The sequence below is a fragment of the Octodon degus genome, unplaced genomic scaffold (genome assembly GCF_000260255.1).
Source record: "Octodon degus isolate 3935 unplaced genomic scaffold, OctDeg1.0 scaffold00064, whole genome shotgun sequence".
NCBI classification, from domain to species: domain Eukaryota; kingdom Metazoa; phylum Chordata; class Mammalia; order Rodentia; family Octodontidae; genus Octodon; species Octodon degus.
This window is the reverse complement of record NW_004524640.1, coordinates 2,582,952-2,588,986: the sequence shown is the minus strand read 5'-3', so window position 1 is coordinate 2,588,986 and position 6,035 is coordinate 2,582,952. Positions and strand designations below refer to the sequence as shown.

General features: G+C 34.3%; 1 protein-coding gene across 8 annotated transcripts in view; it reads left to right on the top strand.

The window, feature by feature from the left end:
- C2cd5 (C2 calcium dependent domain containing 5) overlaps positions 1 to 6,035 on the top strand; it is a 113,997-nt gene that overhangs the window by 43,847 nt on the left and 64,115 nt on the right. The gene's annotated exons all lie outside the window — the stretch shown is intronic.

Sequence of the window (6,035 nt, the reverse complement as noted above, 5' to 3'; positions counted from 1 at the left end):
TTTTTTTTTTGACTAGTTCATTTCTTCGCTCTAGTCACTTATTTTGGTAATCTGCTTTAAATCTGAAGTTACCTTAGTATTTTTATTTGATGGCTGTTTCGGTATATTCTTTGAAAATTTTGTCACCTGTAACCTGTTTGTGACATATTGAAAGGTATGGAAAGTAAAATAGTTTGAAATTATTTCCTGGAAGACATGACAGATAATGATTTTAAGGCTGGAGACAGTAGAGCTTTGCCACTTAACGTTTTCTCCATCACTTCTGCCCTGTGACATGGCGGCATGTGAGCTGATCACGGAGACTCACAGTGGAGCTCCTCCTGGGCCTTGAGGGTTCCCACAGCAGTGCTTAGCCGGGGCAACCTGACAGCTTATCAGACACATCTTTGAGCGCTAGTCTTTTTTTCTTCCTGGTTTATTTTTTGCCCCAGGTCTTATTTTTCTGGACAGTTTAAGATCTTTTCTTCTTTGCACTATCTTCATACTCGGCAATACTTCCAGGAAAATGAAGACTGGTGCCAGCTTAGTGTATTATGATCTTGAACACTGTGTCAAGTCCTGTACCCTTGCATTTAAGAATTTGTATTATTTGTAAAGTGAAAGGAAATTCTGAGTTCAGAAACCCTCTTAGCTGGGTGACCCAGTGGTAATTACATGTGTTTCTGTGTATTATTGGCTCAGACATTCTAACTGATCGCATCTATTTATGTAGTACTTTCAGAAATGATTTTAAGAATATATTTAATCGTTGGGGATGCCTTGTATTTGCTGAAAACATTTTGATTTTAGTTTGTCACTTTTATGTCTTCTTAAGTATAGTCTGGAAGAACAAATAAATGTTACTTAAATAAATTTTAATTGAGAGCTATATTTAAGGTGCTAATACTTTTTACAAAAACTGCTTTTGGAGACATATCATACTTGCTAGTTTATTCTAGCTATGTGAGGAATATAGGAATCCAGCCCCTGGGGAAGAAAACAGGAATCTTTATTATAGAATGTGTTTTATATGCTATAATTATTAGCTTACCAGTTTTCTCTTTTGCCTCTCCTTAGAGTAGTTTTTTAATTAACATGTAGAGACTCTTAAGTTCTTAATGGATTAGTGCCTAGCTTTTATGGGCATATACATATAAATGCTTTTAATGATGTATAAATTATATTTTTATTTAGTTTTCTGTTCAGTTAAACTCATCAGTTATACTAATAGTTCCAAAATTACTTTGTTTTGAATTAAAACTTACATTCTTGGTTTTTTTAATGTATATATTGTACGATAAAAAGGAACATTAATCTCCAAGCTCCTTAAGTAATTTTTTAATGAAAAATTTTAATCTGTTGAGGCAAGTTGAGTGTGAACACACAGTGAAACCCTGGACTAGCATCTATCATAATGAAGATGTAGTGATTTTGTGACGCAGAATTAACTTTGCGGAGAGAAACTTAGGGTTAAGGTGCATGTGCCAGTGTTAAAATGCTGTTTGCATTCTCAAATTAATGTTGCAATTATTATTTTTTTGACTAGTGAGTATGGAAAATTTTTATTTTGTTCTCAATATAAAAGGAAAAACTTTTAAAACCACTGCCATCTAATAACTGTAGATTATTATTTTGAGGTTTTTCTTTATTAGAACTTCTTTATTTAATATTAAGCACATAGGTGGATAATAAGGAATGGAGTGGTTTTAAAAATCAAGGTAATTGATTAGACTAGTTAATACCAGATTACTATAGCATGCTTCTTTTCCTTTCCTGTTTCTATCTCTTATTAACTCTGCTATCTGTGTCTTTCCAGTTCCTGTCGAGTGGTGTCAGTTTTGTTCTTGTTTGTAGTTGTTTTGTTTTATTTCTACTATTCTGCACCTAAAACTGATCTACTAATTTGCTGTTTTGAACTCAGCCTTTGTCGGAATTATGGGTAACACAAGATCTTACAAACTGCTAGACTGGAATAGTTTCAATTCAGGTATTTTAATGGTCATTCAGTACTACATATGCTGACAAAAATTATGGCAGCTCAGTGAAGTTTTTAGAAATGTTCTAGCGTAAATAGGTTTAATGTCAATTCACTCATACAAATACATTCTGCACTATGCGTGTGATAACTTATAGTTTCCATGGAAGCACAAATACAAAAATGTGTTACAATGAATTACTCAAAACCATAGAAATACTATTAAGTTATGAATGACTTTTCTTTGGTGATTAGCTTTCAGAGTGATAACTAAACTATATTTATATATTTTGGACAGTTTTTTATATCAGGTAAATGATGCAGGCACTAGTTTTATGATTAGGCAGATATTTGTTAAATATGATTATTATATGATTGACATGATAAACTTTAAAATAAAGTATTTTAAACTGCATATTTAGATTTGAATAGAATATATTTAGTGTTCTATTAAATACTATATAAATGTAATGGATAGCATCTTTTATTTGTAATTCTGTTTAATCTTCTAAAATTTGGTAGCCAGGAGCAGATTTTGGGAGGATTAGTAACTTCTCTATGTAGTCCTCCTCTGTCCACATAAAAATATAGTTTTTCTTTTTAAATAATATATATGTTGATATAAAGTATAATTCTTAAAGAAGCTAAAGATAGAAAACTTGTACAGCTGATGATGTGGTTTAGGGTCAAAACCTATTTTTCCTTTAGATAAGGGCATATTCTTACTAATATAAATATTTTAATTTTAATGTCTGTTTTTTAGAATATAGTTAAATAATAGAATTAAAATAATTCAGTATCAAAACTGATACTTTACCTACAGAAATTTTTCCGTCCTTTGTGTCAGAAAGTGTATTTTAAAGACAGACAAAAATACCAAAGAGCTCAACGTTTTAGATAATATCCCAGAACCTTTTCAGTATTGTAAATCTCTTCTATTCTTATGAGTCCAAGATGTAAGTTCTGATGTAAGTAATGCATGTTTGACTGTGAAGTAGCTCATGTTTGCCATGCAGATTTATCTAAGTCCAATCTGGTATCAGTATAATTATGACCAACCTTTTCAGATGTGGACTTTTACCAGTTGGTAAATGTAGGAAAATTATCTCTTTTTTAAAATCTGACTTTTTACTATAATGTTGTTATTCATCAGAATTAAAACTGCCATTTTTAGAATTGTTTTTTAGTAAGAAATTTAAGAATATCTAATTGGTTTCATCTCATAAAAGAGTATGTATTTTTTAAATGGTCAGCTTAAGGTAATGTGAAGAGGAAAAGGCTGTATGTATAAAAGATAGCAGATTATTAATAATTTAAGGAAGTGAAATCTTGTCAGGGCAAAGGAGTTAGCGTGTGACTGATGTACAGTGTGTTGTTCTGATGATGGGACAGGCAGTGTTGGAAACTGGGAAGGGCGAACATTGAATCTCCAGGCCTAAGACATTGTCCCTGTGATTACAGAAGGTTGGCAAGGAGACACATGGTTGAAGAAGCAGCATATCTTGCCATCATTTAAAATCGTGTCAGGAGTCTGGGCATGGTGGCACGCACCTGTAATCCCAGCACTGGGGAGGCTGAAAATGGGAGTCCGAGCTGCATAGTGAGACCCTGCACACACACACAAAAAAACCCTAAAATCATGTCAGGTGGGAAGTGTATGAAGAAAGAAAAAAAATAGTTATGTTATAGAATGTTAAAAGTAAGATGACGACAATTTTTGGCTCAGTGTTCTTTTAGTAGTATGCTTTTAACTGAGGCATTAGACTTTTCTGTTAACAGCTAGCTCATCTTCAGAAATAAAGTGGATTTTGATGATTAGTTTAGAAAATATAACTTATGTTTGGAAAATGTAATCAAACATTTATGTATCCTTTTTAATTTGGAAGTATTTAGTAAATTTTTTATTACCATAGAAAATCAGGAATTGACGATATTGTTAAGAAAGTAATTGTAATTGTTTTAATTAATTCTAGAATGGTTCACCATATTTTCTGGCTTTTCTGACACTGTATGTTATATAATGCATCATTAGTTTAATGGCCTTCCCAGATAAAAGGAAAAAGAAAGAATACCACATTAAATACACTTAAAGTATTTTCAACATCCTTAATTCTGATACATTAAACTGTGACTAGATATACAAAAATATATCACACAACAGCTTCATAGCTTACATGACCATGTATAGCCAAGCTCTGCAAAATGAGTTTTTGGTCAATGATAGGTCATGTATGTGATAATAATTAAATAAGATTAGATTGCCTAGTGATGTGGTAACAGTCATCTTGTGTAAGTGCATTCTAATAAGGCTTTCTCAAAGTATATGCATACTACTTAAGTGCCACATGACTAACAGAATTTATTTTGTGCCAAACAGTTCTCTAGATATTTGAGGACAAAAATTACTAATTCTCTTGACTTGATGAAATTCGTATTTTTGGAAGACAGGAAAACTTTAAATGATTTACTGTGACAACATGATAGAGGTCCTGAGCACAGATTTGAAGGATACATGGGACACTCACATGCACTTACATTTCTGGCAGTATATTTAGGCCTGTATTAATGTCTGCTTTGTGTGTGGTTCCAAGACTTACAGCATTTGTAAAATTACTCTTTTGATGGTGTTTACATCGTTACTTCATACTTCCCAAAGTTTTTGCTACACTTTGAGGATTAAATGACCTGTTATAAATATTAGAAGCCTGCCTGGCACGTAGGTAATGCTCAGTGGAGCTAGCGCTCCTACCAGCATGATGGCTAGTTGATCAGCTTTTTCCTCATCTCCTTTTCTCCTGTTTTGCTAAGGTTGTATTTGCTACACTGATAGGAAATATTCTTATAGAGTAAGAAGAAGGAATCCCAATATCTGAAAGTTTGTTTGAATAAATATTTTTTTTCCTCATCATACTTATGTTTTTGTCCTAATGACTGAAAGACTGAGAAAGCAAGGTGAGTTTTGCCAGTAGGTAGAGGATGTGTCTTTCACAGATTTGTATGTGACATGTCAGGAATAAGACTACATAGCAATGAGAGAAGTAGTCCACAGGCATATTTGCATTAGGTGACAACATGGAGGCCAGTTAGGGAGGAGGGTGTGCAGTCATTGTGGCCAGATAACTAGCCATCATGCTGGTAGGAGCGCTAGCTCTACTGAGCATTACCTACGTGCCAGGCAGGCTTCTAATACTTATAATAGGTCTTTTAATCCTCAAAACGTCTCTGAGAGCCAGGCATGGTGGTGCACACCTGTAATGCCAGCACTTGGGAGGCTGGAGCAGAAGGTTTGTAGCTCCAGCCTAGGCTACATAGTGAATTTGAGAAAAAGCAAACAAAACAAACCCAAAACCCGTATCTCTGAGGCAGGTATGTAAGCCAGGTAAGCAAAATAGAACAGTTTCCTCAAGATATAAACAGAAAGTGGCTGAGACACAATTGAAACCTGAGTGTTCTATCTATCTTTAGGACCTACACTTTTTTTATTTTTAAATTTATGTATTTGGTACGGGGTCTCACTACACAAATTGAACTCATAGTGACCCTTCTATTTTCAGCCTCCCCAGCACTGAGTTTACAGGTGTGCGCCATCACGCCCAGACTCGGTGCTGGCTCAGCATGCCCAGGGGAAGGACTGGTGTGCCATGTGGTATAGGGGATCGAAGCCCAGCCCCTGCACTTTCCTAAGTAGACGCTTAGACCTCTGAGCTATCTCACTGGCCTGAGGACCTGCACTTTTAACCACAAACTAATGAGATATTTAGACACTTAGAATATTTAGAATGTGAAGTCATCAGGACTTCAGCTGTCTCGACATATGTGTTCTTACATACTTACAACTCTGAAGTTTCAGTGAGCAATTTGATTCATTTGTATTTTTATTTTTTAAAGAATACAAAATAGCGATAGAAAAAAACAGCATTAGAAACAATACAAAACTTTGCTAAAAAAAAGTAGTGGGAATTCAGCAATGGTTGCTGTACTGCAAGATGTTATCTTCAAGTTAGTTGTTCAGGTAGCAACTTGATTCTTATCCTCTGGAAACTCAGGCTTACTGCCAGGATGACCTGCAGAAAGAAAAATA